Genomic DNA, 13,430 nt, shown 5'->3' with positions numbered 1-13,430 from the left:
TAACTTACTAATGCAATTTATCTGTTCATCCCTGTTTCCATGTTTTGAGTGCATTCAAAAATCAAAAAAATTTCACAGCTCGTACCTTGCATGTGCAATACATCCAAACTTGACATATCCAATATTAACCCCTTTTTCCACTTTTCATTAAATGTGGAAATTCTCGAAAAATGAAATAAATTCTGACAATTTATCCAGCAAGTAGAATATATCCTAACATGCCAAATCCAATCTTCACTCCAATTTTCCATTTTCTCAATCAACTCTAGAAACACGGGGTTAATTGTGACAATTCATCCTACAAGAGGATAATATCATAGGTTTTCCATATCCAATCTTTACCCCGATTTGTTCAATTAACTCTAGAAAAACTGGGTAAATTGTGACAATTCGATTGGTTAATATCATGACTTGCAATGTCCAATCTTTACCCTGATTTTCCATTTGTTCAACGAATTCTAGAAAAACGAGATAAGTTCTGACAATTCATCACGCAAGTGGAATATAACCTTGGTTGTCATGTCAAATCTTTACCCCGATTTTCCTTTGTTTCAGTGAATTAGTCTAGAAAAACGGGGTAAACTCTAAGAATTCATAATACCCTAAGCTCCCATATGCCACCTTTACTCCGAGTAATAAGGTAAAATCTGACAATTAATCCCACATGTGGGATACATTATAGTTTTTCATAGTCAATCTTCACCCCGATTTTCCGTTTTTTGAATAAATTATGGAAAAACGGGCTAAAATCTGAGTATTCATCTTATAAGTGGAATACATCCTAACTTGTCACATTCAATCTTTGTCCCGATGTTTTGCTTTGTTTCCAAGAATTCTGTAAAATGGGGTAAAATCGGACAATTCATCCTACAAGAGAAAAATATCCCAACTTGTTATATATAATCTTTCCCCGATTTTCCATTATTTTCAGAGAATTATAAAAGAAAAACAATTCATTTCATAAAAATAACATATTCCAGTGTGCCGAATGAATTTTTCAATGAATTCTGAAAACGGGCTAAATTGTGTCCATTCATTTTAAAATTGGAATAAACTATAACTCGGGAGATCTCTGATTTTCCGTTTTTTACTAATTAATTCCAGAAAAACGGGGTTAATTCTGAGAATTCATACAGATAGCGGAATACATTCTAAGTTTCCATATGCAATTTTTAACCCGATCTTCTATTTCTATTTCAATGAATTCCAGAAAAACGGGGTAAGTTATAAGAACTTATACCGTAAGTGGAGTATATCTTAAGTTGTCATATCCAGTCTTTACCCCGATTTTCCTTTTTTAAATGAATTAATTCTAGAAAAACATGGTAAACTCCGAGAATTCATGCAACAAGTGGATAACACCCAAAGTTCCCATATGCTATCTTTACCCAGATTTTCCATTTTTTTCAACAAACTCTAGAAAAACGGTGTAAAATCTAAGAATTCATCCTCTGCCTGGTCCTAATTCGAAAACAACTACCCACAAATCGTTCATGACAACTTCCCACGGGTCACGGTCACGCATGTACCGTTGCACCTATGTCCTCTTATTGTAGATATGTCCTCTGACGTAATGTGATACAATGGCGAATCATATCCTGTGATCTATCGAGCGACACGCGGCTTGGGACTGGTTAAAAGACTCCGTTGTAGTTATGTCTTCAAGCAAAAGTACTCATTCAAGGGGTCGGGATAAGTAGAAAATTTGATCAGTACTTTCCGGTAACAACGTATGAGCAACCTCCAATTGATCTCAGGAAAACATGCTGCTCGCATGATCATGCTTCTCGTTCCGAGAAGAGACGCGAGACCGAGAGCTCTAGCACCTTTCTTTCCCCTCTCGAAGATCTTTTATGGATAGAGTGCGCTGGGGATCAGGGGTAAATTTAGCATAAGAAGTAACTCTCTGCTACAGACTTTCGCCTCATCTCCATTCTATTTTGGGCCCTTTCGAATTCTTTTGAATTCATTCTCAATCGCTTGTTGTTCTCGGAAGTTTCCTTACGGTTAGCGTGACAGCGCGGTGGTGTGACCACAGTCATGTGATCATCGATGATATGGGCTACTTCCCATTTCGTTCATCAGGAGAGCAAAGATCCAATGTGAGCCTCTTCATATTTTAGTCGTTGGCCCGCAGAAGTGAATATTGAGCCTCTTTGAATTTCGTTTGTCGTTCGTGTAGGAGTGACATTTTTCGTGCGTCGTGACGCCATGTCGACTTTTCCAGTTCTTCAGGAAAGTGAAGGGGAGTGGACTTCTGATAAAATTGTTGAAGTCTTGGGATTAAAAATTCCCGCATATTAGTACTGGTTTTCAGACCAGAGCGGATGATGTGTTCCTTGTAAGCTATCCCAAATCAGGTGAGTTGTGTCTACTGACGTTTGTTTGTATCTTTCATAAGATAGATGACCCTCTGCGTCTAATAGCGGTCAATTTGAATAAATGTTTGCTTCTCATGGGTAAATGTGGAATTTAATAAGTAAGATTACTTGAAGAAAATAAGATTTTTCGTAAATAAGATTTCATGAAATCTTGGAAGTGGAGGTAGTTAGCGGTTACATTGATTAATTTACAGTGTGTATATATAATATAAAAGACTAATGATATAAAATAATAACTTACTTGTACTTGATATAGAAAAACTTAAAATTACTACTACTAAATTAACAATCATAACCACTAACTCTATTAAATATTCTGTAGTTATATGTTAAGATACTGATATCCTATTTCTTCGCTTATTCAGCCTTTGCATGCTTTTTAAATGACCTTAGTGATCGAGCAGTTGTAGTGTTGTTACTGAGACTATTCCATGCTTTTGCTGCCCTTTAAAAGAAACCTCGCTGTCAAGAGCTCTCAAGGCCGGTGTAATATGATCGTATTTCCTTGTGTCAGTTAGTATACGGGCAGCAACGTTCTGCATAAGTTGAAGTTTATGGATTGTAAGTACCAGACCATACAGCAGAACAGTAGAATAATTTACTAATCACAATAGAGTTAATCATTATATATAGAACTTCTTTGGAGAACAGGTGGCAAACCCTACTTATTTTACACAAAAGGTAGATGGAGTTAACTCTCCGTTTATGGAGAGACACCTGTAAAAGATGGCCCCCTATATTTTTTCATTCATTTTCTGTACTTTTCTGTACTTTAAGTTCAGAAAGCTGCGGCTAGAGTGTTTTTTTCAGATTCCAGAATTTGATCATATCACACCTGCACTTATCGACCTACAATGGCTCCCAGTAATGTTCAGAGTTCAGTATGAATTGCTCCTCTTTGTTTACAAGTCATTACACAACCAAAGTCCTCCCTACATTAAAGATCTTTTGTCCCTGAAACCAGCTACTAATCATGCTCTTCGCTCATCTGCTCAATCTCTTCTGTTCGTTCCAAAAGCCAACTGCTCTTCACTTGGGGATCGGGCCTTTGCTCATGCTGCACCTGTTTTATGGAACTCACTGCCATTAACTATAATAATAGTAATATAATAGTTCTAATGTTTACTGCCTTTGAATATTTTAATTTTAATTAGTATAGAACTTTAACTTATGTAAAGCGCTTCTGAATATTGTTTATAGTTTTAGTGCTATATAAATCCCTTATCATTATCATTATCACTTTGTATTTTGTATTTTTTTATATGGCAAATAACACTTTGAAATAGTTGACAGCTATCGAACATGAAGGGTCATCTATCTAATGAAATATACTTGTAAAAATGAGAAGGAAGATGCTTAACAATACATTATTTGATTCAAGGAAGCAAAATTGTATACCACAGTGATAAAACTTATTTAATGAGAGATGTTTTTTTAACTGCTCATACTGTTCAATGACCTGTATTTTATGCACCTATGTTTAGCTTCATTTTCTCTTAACCCTTTAACTCCCACATCAAATTTGTAATTCTCCATACTGTCAACCATACAATTCTTATAATGTTAGTTCAGAGAATTTAGTATTGCATCAACTAATTATCCCCAAATTGATATTTTTCTTTATTCTCATCACTTATCTGGTTGACATATCAATATTGTAGCAAGAAATTCTGTCTTGGTTATTCATGGGAGTTAAAGGGTTACTTACCAGTGTCATGCCATTTTGATCCCTCTCTATTGGTCACCTCTCAAAGAGGAGCAATTTAGGGGTCTGTTGTGATGGTTATGTTTCACTTTTAGTCACTTTTACTTTATTTCAATTCTATTGCACATTTGCATGGCATACATTTTATGTTCCATATTTTGACCACACCTCAGCTAGCTGTTCCCCTGAACCCGAAAACAAGGATAAGTTGAACATGCCCATCTTCATTTTCCCTCCTTTTTGCAACTGGTTTGGCCAGCATGATATGGGAAAAAGGGAGAGTTTGTACTATAATTATAGTAGATCATGAGATGCTAATTATCTGCTCTAAAAGATGGATTGAGAATGAAGGAGTGATTATATTTCCCAGGATCTCCTGTCCAATGTTCGTATCATTACTGATTTCCTTAAGAAGCCTCTGTCAGATGATCTTGCCGATCTCATTGCCGAGCAGTGAACTTTTAAAGGAATGATGGAGAATGTTCAAAGTTACTTGTTACGAGGCAAGGAAGATGATCCAAAGCTTCTCCAGAAGGGTGTGGTTGGTAACTGGAAGGAACACTTCATCCCAGAGTTGAACAAGAGATTTGAGAAGGAAGTAATGGCAAAATTGAAAGGATGTGGACTTGAGTTGGACTTTGAACTGTGACACATCACAAGAATGCTCCCCTGTGTAACACCAGATATGACAGGCGCCCAGTCAAATTGGCAGATTGGAAGCCCTCGATTACAACACGTGATCGACCTGGGAGAAAATTGGATAGACAGGAAAGTAAAGAGCCGGTAATGCCAAAGTGTTCTAGTTTGAGTAGAAGACGGTCGGAACTGAATCGAAGACCTTTTCAAAGTCCAGAAATATCACATCGGTAGAGAGGCGTTTATCGAGTGCTTTGGCCCATTCATAGAAAAGGTGTATCAACTGAGAGGTACAGTAGTAGCCAGGACGAAAGCCATACTGATGACTACGAAGTAGATTATTTTCAATAAATCCAAAAATGCGATTGTATATCAGTCTTTCCAGGGTCTTTACAAGCAGACTTATAAGAGAGATAGGACGATAATTCTTGACGACATATTTTTAGCCTTTTTTGAAAATTGGAATGACGTGAGCAGATTTCCATTCCACAGGCAAGGTGCCAGGTTGGAGTGAAAAGTTAAATAAATTTGTCAAGGATTCTGATACAGCCAATGCAGCCTCGCGAAGCATACGTGCTTATATTCCATTCGGACCATGAGCTTTTGTAACGTTTAAACCAATGAGCAATTTCTCGCCCTCAGATCTAGAGAAAAGTAGACTTGAAATAACTTGATCTGTAGAGGCTTGAAGATCGCCACGTAACTTATCGGGAATACAAGGACTCTCTGTAAAAACCGATGAGAAGAAAATAGCTGTGCTTTATCGAAGCTGTTTGAAGCCTTTTGGTTCTCCAGAAATACATCAGGTGGAATAGATCGTGATTTCGTCCTAGATTTTATAAAAGTCCAGAAACGTTTAGAATTATTACTGTTTTGAAGAGACTTAACATGGTGCCAATACCACTTTTTTATTTCAGATTTGACCTTTTTTCTGCACTGCTTATATTTTTCCCGGTCAGATTGAAGCTGAGACGATTTAGCTGTTCTCCATAAGCCTTTCCGTTTGTGAAAAGGTATTTTTGTAATCGTAAACGATCTTTGGAGCTTGATGTGGACGGGAAATAAGGCCACAGTCTATCTCGACATTAGCCAAATGAGCAGGAGTGTTGGTTAAAATTAAATCCAATGAAGCGTCTCCTCTGGTAGGTTTATTCACAAGTCGTGGGAGGCCAAAACAATTTATAACAGACTCGCAGAAGAAATCGCTGATAGTATCCGGCTGCCATGGAGCTACAAGGTTCCAGTTAACATTCGGTAGATTAACATCCCCGAGCAAAAGGATATTAGATGATGGTGGAAATTTTTGTAGCGATTGGACCAGTCAAGTTAGGTAGGCCATATCACTGCTAGGAGAGCGGTAATATACTTCAATAAAGTATGTTGAGCAGGATTGAAATGGACTTCATACCAAAGGACTTCACAGTCCGTTTCGAGGTCACAACATCTATAACAGCAAATTTTATCCCTTAACGCTAACAAAAGACCACCACCTTTTCCAAGGCGATTTCTTCGGTAGATACTATAATCAGCTGACAGGACTTCTGAATCCGTTATATCAGGGTTCATCCATGTTTCGGTTATAGCGATGATGTCTAATTCCTTTGTAACGGCCATAGCTTGCAACTCAATCCTCTTGTTAACAATACTACGGGCATTTAGACTACATGATTTGAGATTCAAGGAATTGAGAGGCCCAGGGTTCAGCTGAATGTCGTTAGATATTAGAAGGAAAAGAATGAATAGATATATTCTGGTAGAAAAGCGATGGCGAAGCATCGATTTTCCAGATTTGTCGAACTTTCGGTGACTTATCCTTGGGAACGTAGCGGCCAAGACGTAAGACCATTTGCGAATGAAGGCCTCTGATAGATAATATCATTATTGGGCTTTTCAGTAACACATTGTCAAAAAAAAGCGTCAGGAGGGATCTATTTCATACAAATATGGTTTGATCTGGTGGTAGGATGGTAGGATCTCAACTTTGGATTATAACTGTCAGAAGACTCCAAGTGTATCTCAGCGCCAAAAATTAAGCACATTGCTATTACAGAGATTTTTTTATTGCAGGGATCCAGGCTTTAGGATTGTTTTTATCTCTGTTCGCACCAAATCTCCCACTAATTTTCATGACCTTATTCCAGATGTCTCATAAATCTTTGGCTATTTATCGATGAACACGTGTTGGATGTAAATCCCGTTAAAAAACTGAGACAAATGGCCACTCTACAATTAGGGTGAAGGAGCCTCTAGTTACAAATTTTAAACGTAATTCGCTTAAATAATTAGCTAAAAATATTTTTGTTCTAACTTCAACGGGAAGAAGTTAACCGTAAGCCGTAATTTGACCATCACCCAATTGAGATCCTTTTTACAGATTCAACATTACATGTATTTTACAACAACCAAAAGCGTGACCGAGTTGAAGCTTAAGGCCGAAGCAATACACTTTGTGTATATAATAGAGCTGAAAAAATAAAGTAAGATACTGACGCTAAAAGTTAATTTTTTTCACTCGTAATACTCGTCATAATTACCAAACTGTGGAATGCACTTCCTAAAGGGATAGTTGAAGAGCAGGGTTCGAACATCAAGTTTTCGATAAAAATCAAGAACGTTTCGTAAATTAAGTTAAACATTCGCTAGTTCTTACAAATCTATTTTATTACAGCTTATTTATATTTTATTTAGGTAGTGCACCCAATAGGGATAACCTCCGTTGTTTTCATTCATGTAGTCTTTGTACATAATAAAAATCGTGGTTTTATTTGTTTCGATAGCACGATATTGCCATTCCCCGCATTGACTCGAAGGCGAGGTTTGACTTTTAAGAGAAACGATTACCTATAACGAAAAAAATTCGGTTGTATTGAGACCTTAGTTGTTTAAAGAAATGAAGTGCTTTCATCAGAACTCATTTGAAATAGGACTTGGTAAGATTATCCCACGTAATACATATCATGTAGTCCATTTGGGCAGTCCATCGGGATAGTCGAAGGACAGGGGGTCAGTGTTTCTTCCATCAACCTTCGTCACGAGCGTCCCTTCGCCCGCGGGGGTGTGGCGCCTCGAGCAACATGAGATGGCAAGAGGTCAGCAATGGGGTCTAGCAGTGATGATAATGCCTGACCTCTCCTCTCCCCGGCGCGTCTTAAATTTTCCCGGAGGCAGGGAAAGGCGTGCCTTGTCGCGCTAATAAGAGCTAAGGGCCTGCTTGAAGGCTACTTAAAATTGTAATCTAGAATTGTATAAATCCTAGCCATGCAGCTTTCAGCAGGTTGCTTAATCACTTTTCTTTGTAACCTTAACCTACTGAAAAGTAATGAGGAAAATAGAGTTAATATTTTTGTTTTTATGTATTCGTTCAAGGGACTACTTGAGTCGAAGAAATTGACAGGCAGATTTATCACAATAGAGAAATCAATAGTGGTAACATTGAAGATCGCATTCCATCTGTGGAAGAGGCAGCTGACCCAAATTCAACTCAGCCTGACATTAAAACTTTACCAAGCACTCGTCTCCTAAAGACCCACTTCTTTTATGAAGCCATCCTTAAAGCTAAGAACAACAGCACAAGCTGCAAATATATTCACATTGCTCATAATCCCAAAGATACGGTAGTCTCAAGCTACAAATTTACAAAAATCTTTGGATATGGAAATGTAACGTGAAGCTTTTTACGGAGGGCAAAAGTAATAAAATAAACTATTAATAATACCTTTGCTGGTAATGAAAACCTGATTACCGTATTGTAAAACCTAATGTTTAGTAAAAATAAATAATACTTCTTCTGCCAGCCGTTATTACTGGCATGCTAGTTTATTATTTTAACCTTAATGTGGTTATTAACGAGAAAAGCAAAAGTACCCATGCCTTGGTTATCAATTTTTTATTAATAGGCTTTCAAAGAGAGCAGCGTGGAATGTTTACAATTTATTTAAGATTAAGCAGATATTTCACTGTTTTGTCCAACTACAGAACTCAGGGCTTGAAAATGAAGAAGCCAGTAAAAACGCAGCTCGGCAATGCTTTGGGAGAACAGCGTTGTTTTTCGATTGGGTGGGGTATTGTAGAGAAAAACCCGAGGAGCAGGGCCAAGAATTAACCTAACTGTGACGTTGACTTCAGGAATAAAACCACTAGTGAGAGGCAAGCACTTTCATTGTTGTGACATCTCTGCTTCTGTGAGGGACAAGCTCCCGAGGCATTCCTTCTCCTTCCACCATTTCGCAATTTCCCACTAATAGTTGGACAGTACTCATATATACCCTTGTGTGGAAAGAGGTTCTTCAAGAGTTTCTTGCCTAAGAACACGACATAATGACCTAGCCTGGTATTGAACGTTTCCTTCTCAATGCCGGCTGGGTCCAGAGCACTAGTATCGGTAATAAGGCCAGTACATCTCCCACAAGTGAAGGGTAAATAGGAAATATAAAGTTTGGCTAAACTAGAGAGGAAACATTATATAGTGAAATTTACCTTCAGTGTCAATTACCTGTCTTTTATTTTTAAATCATTACTTAGCCATGTGGAAACACTGGAATGATCGTGCTCTTGGATGGTGGGAGCACAGACATGATTCCGATGTTATATTTCTTAAATATGAAGACTTTCAAAAGGTATGTGCATTCAAATTAAGTTTACCTCTCACACTCATATTAAAGTACTTAATATGTGTATAAACTGCAGGCTTTCTTGATAGCAAGGAAGGGTTGTTAGTATGATTGCACGATGAGTCTTTTGGAGAGAATTTTAATAACCCTAGTCACGATAATTCGCCTGTGAAAAAGAGATAACTACTTATAATTAAATCATGAAATACTATGAATCTGTGTCAGTAGATAGGTTGCTAATAATAAATGAGTGATTATATTTTCCACGATCTTCTCCCCAACGTTCGATTAATTTTTGATTTCCTCAACAAGCCTCTGTCAGATGATTTTGCCAAGCTCATTGCTGAGCAGTGCACTTTCAAAGGAATGATGAAGAATGTTCAAAGCTACTTGTTAGGAGATAAGGAAGATGGTCCAAATCTTCTCCAAAAGGGTGTAGTTGGTAACCCCAGAGTTGAACGATAGATTTGAGAAGGACGTATTGGCAAAATTGAAAGGATCTGGATTAATGTTTGACTTTGAATTATGACACATCCTGATTTTCTGTTATGCAAAAGCACTATGACAGATTGCCGTTTGTCTCAAATTATCATTTCCATCTTAGTGATCAAAATTAGGGTTTTGCATTTGCACATTGACGAATCCTTCAGGAAAAGACCTTTAACCTCATTAAAAGTTAATTTAAATTACAGAATACAGATAATGCTGGGCTGCACTTTTTACTTTGGCAAAATTGAAAGGATCTGGATTAGAGTTTGACTTTGAATTATGACACATCCTGATTTTCTGAACAAACAAACAATAGATCAAATAAAACAAAACATGAAGGGAAAACAAGTCAAAAACCATTGATTTTTGTGGAAGGAGGAAATTAGCGAACCCGAGGAAAACCACTTAGTACAGCCCGGGGAGGTTCTGCTAGTTGAACCCAGGCCGCGGAGGCAAGATTGAGCATTCTCACTGCATAAACGTCGATTCCTTGTGAGAGCTTGTTTTACTCGCCGTGCGTATTAAACAGGTTAAAATAGACAAATATTTTTACGTGAAGGCAATGTCCAGCTTATAACAAAACATCCAGTACCAATAATCCAGCACAAACTATTTCAATTATGACCAGAAACAAAATTAAATAACAAACACGAAACAAAGGTTGCATATTACCTCTTTGTACTGTGATATACAGTCTGATCGATGAAATGGAAAAGGAAAAAGTATAAATGTATTAAAGGGGGATCTCAACTGACAGATCAGTTACGATGTATAGGTGAATCTAAGAGTTCTTATAGAAAACTGACGATGCTGATTCAAAGTTTCGACACTTAGAACTTCTCGAAAGAGCTCTATTATAGAGTTTCATAGCGTAATCAGTGTTTTCAAACATCCGCTTAACATGACTTTTCTCTCGAGCAATAGTCGTTATCCGATTGAGAAGCTTTGTCAGCGAGATTGCAAGATCAAGTCTGACTTTCGCCTCGACAATAGCCAGCTGAACGCTCCTCGAGATTTCCGCTTGTCTTATGAAAGCTTCCATTAATATGAGAAACTCCCGTTGCGCTTCCTTTGCGCCTTTTAAAACACCCAGAATGCTTGATCTGACATTTACTTGAGCGCCTAGGGCACAATAAAAGAACGCTTCCGTACTCCTGTTGTTGCATAACATAATCCAAAGTTGAGCTCCTGGGGCCAATAACTCATATTTAGTCCTGCAAGGCAACTCTAAGAATCAAGGAGATTACACTTGATCACAGCTCTTATCATTGAGAGTAACTAAGGTCTGCTTTCGAAAATCTTGTTTTAACAGCCGTAAAGCAGCCGGAGGGAAAGCTCGAAGATTTTCCATTCAATAAAGACGAGTGGAGTACATCATGTACGAAGGTAGTTGAGTTGATTTTATTTGTAGTATAAACAAAAAATAGCATGGTTTCTCTTGGGTATTCAGTATAAACACCGGCTCGTGATATTTCAAAACTCCCATGATATCACTCGCCGCTTCGCGGCTCGGATATTTCGGTGAATTTTGAATTACCACTTGCGGTGTTTAACCTAATACCCCTCGAAACCATGCTATTTTCCATATTAAATGTGACTGTGACCTATTAGCTTGAGATTACGATCTTTTCGATGGAGATCGTTCAACAGTCTCAGGATATTTTGATATCAGAGGAGAGCCATGTGAAAGGGTTAATTATACAGATCCTGTGCCTCGAAAAATATCAATAATTATTTATATCTCATTTAGAATTTTCGTGACTGATAAGACTAGAGAAATTATCGATTTCAAAGGAGTGCCTTTGAAATTTGAGTTAGAAATTCTATGCTGTCCAAAATGTCGGTTGCAAATGTTATCCACAGAACTCCGTCAGAGTAGCATCTTTACCCAAATAGTCCAGTGAATAATGTTGAGACTTAATGAGACTTTCGGCTGAAAAAGATCTGAGATCTGAGTCTGAAAGAGCTCGAGAATGAGATAAATTGTTACAAACATGTATCAAAGAAATTGAAACTAGCTCGATCTGTACCTCACTGTCTTCAAGGGGTCGAGTGGTCTCACTGGTTTCTTCGTTTTGTACAGGAAACTCAGAAGAAAGGTACACTCGGGTTTTTAGCCAGATCGATGTTTCTCTTTGTGTTCTCCACCTTTATGATCTCGCAGTAAATTTAAAAAAAGCCCCTAATATTTCGGGGACCGACCTTTTAAACGGGTTGAAGTAACGGATGACAGCTATTTATTTTAACGGTCATATACTTCATCTAGAGAAATCTACTTCGGTATATATTTCTTCGGATTTGATAAATTTATCGAAGTGTCCAGATAAATTTAACGTTTACCATAGCATTATCGTCATAGTATGATGAATTTTATGAGGAAAAAGTGGTTCAGAACAGAATATTTTACGTTTGATCCTCTAATCGTGGTTACCAAAAAATTTAAAAGCCGTGATTTAGCTGCCTGGAAAAATTCACAAGAATTCTGCGGTAGAGAATGTCAAAAACAGGCTCGCAATCTTTATTTGAAGGCGGGAAGTATTTAACTGTAATACATGCACTACTATTGCCTGCTCAGACCAAGAAGCTTCTATAGAAAATATAGTTTCGTTTCCTTACCTTCTTCAAAGCTCTACCATATCTGAAGCCTATCTTAATTGATCTTATTCAAAATAAAATAAAATAACGTGGAACACATCAATTAAGCCCTGAAACTGTAATATTACCTACTTCCTGTTTGTCTCGCTGAGTAGCAACAAATTGTTGAAACTGCACTGCAATTTGTTGAAATTGTTGAAGCTGCACTGCTCTTCGAATTATGACAAGGCAATTAAGAGATACTGAGCTTACAAATTACCGATTGGCAGAAATCCATTCCTTATTCTTTGAGCGCTAGAACAGTAGAATCTCAGAAGAAGTGCGAGACCGTGAGTTCTAGCCCTAGTTCTTTCCTCACCCGAAGATCTTTCATGGATAGAATGCGCGGGATATCAGAGGTTAAAGAGAGTAAGAAAAGTAACTTTCTGTCGCACACCTTTACCTTATTCCAATAATATATTAAGCCCTTTCCAATCTTTTCAATTAATTCTATCTCGCTTGTTGTTCTGAGAAATTTCCTTACGGTTAGCCTGATAGCGCGGTGGTGTGACCTTAGTCATGTGATCTTCATCAACAATCCTTCCAGGGGACTGAAGTTAAAATGTGGGCTTCTTCGGGTGAGCAGAAGTCACATGTGAGCTTCTTTCAATTTCTTTTGACAATTTATGCGACAGTCGCAGTACGTTTGAGTTTTGAAGGCTGGAAAAATCGATATTTTATACATTGAAAGGGAGAGCTGAGTAGCTTCTTCTAGGTTGTCACGCTATGCTCCCTTAAAGGCATCTTTTGGGGAAAGTATTGAGTGACGTCCTGACGAATAGCTGCGAAGGAGACTAGGAACTGCAGGACGTACCCAAAAAGAGTCTTTAAAGGGATAATTAAGGGGGCGAAACTATTCCACGTCGAGTAGCCAGGCCAGTGAGTTGGCTCCTAATCTAATGTTTTGTTATCAAAAGAAATCTGCCACGAGAAATAGTTTTCAAATACCGGTTCATACATAAAAACATGTCCATG

At 37.7% G+C, this 13,430-nt stretch overlaps 1 pseudogene; it reads left to right on the top strand.

Moving 5' to 3' along the window:
• The first annotated feature begins 2,211 nt into the window (after positions 1-2,211).
• Positions 2,212-9,861, top strand: LOC136279949 (amine sulfotransferase-like; annotated as a pseudogene).
• The last annotated feature ends 3,569 nt before the right edge of the window (positions 9,862-13,430 follow it).

This window comes from Pocillopora verrucosa, chromosome 3 (assembly GCF_036669915.1).
Source record: "Pocillopora verrucosa isolate sample1 chromosome 3, ASM3666991v2, whole genome shotgun sequence".
NCBI classification, from domain to species: Eukaryota; Metazoa; Cnidaria; class Anthozoa; order Scleractinia; family Pocilloporidae; genus Pocillopora; species Pocillopora verrucosa.
Note: the sequence above shows the minus strand (reverse complement) of the source record. Positions and strands in the feature narration are given on the sequence as shown.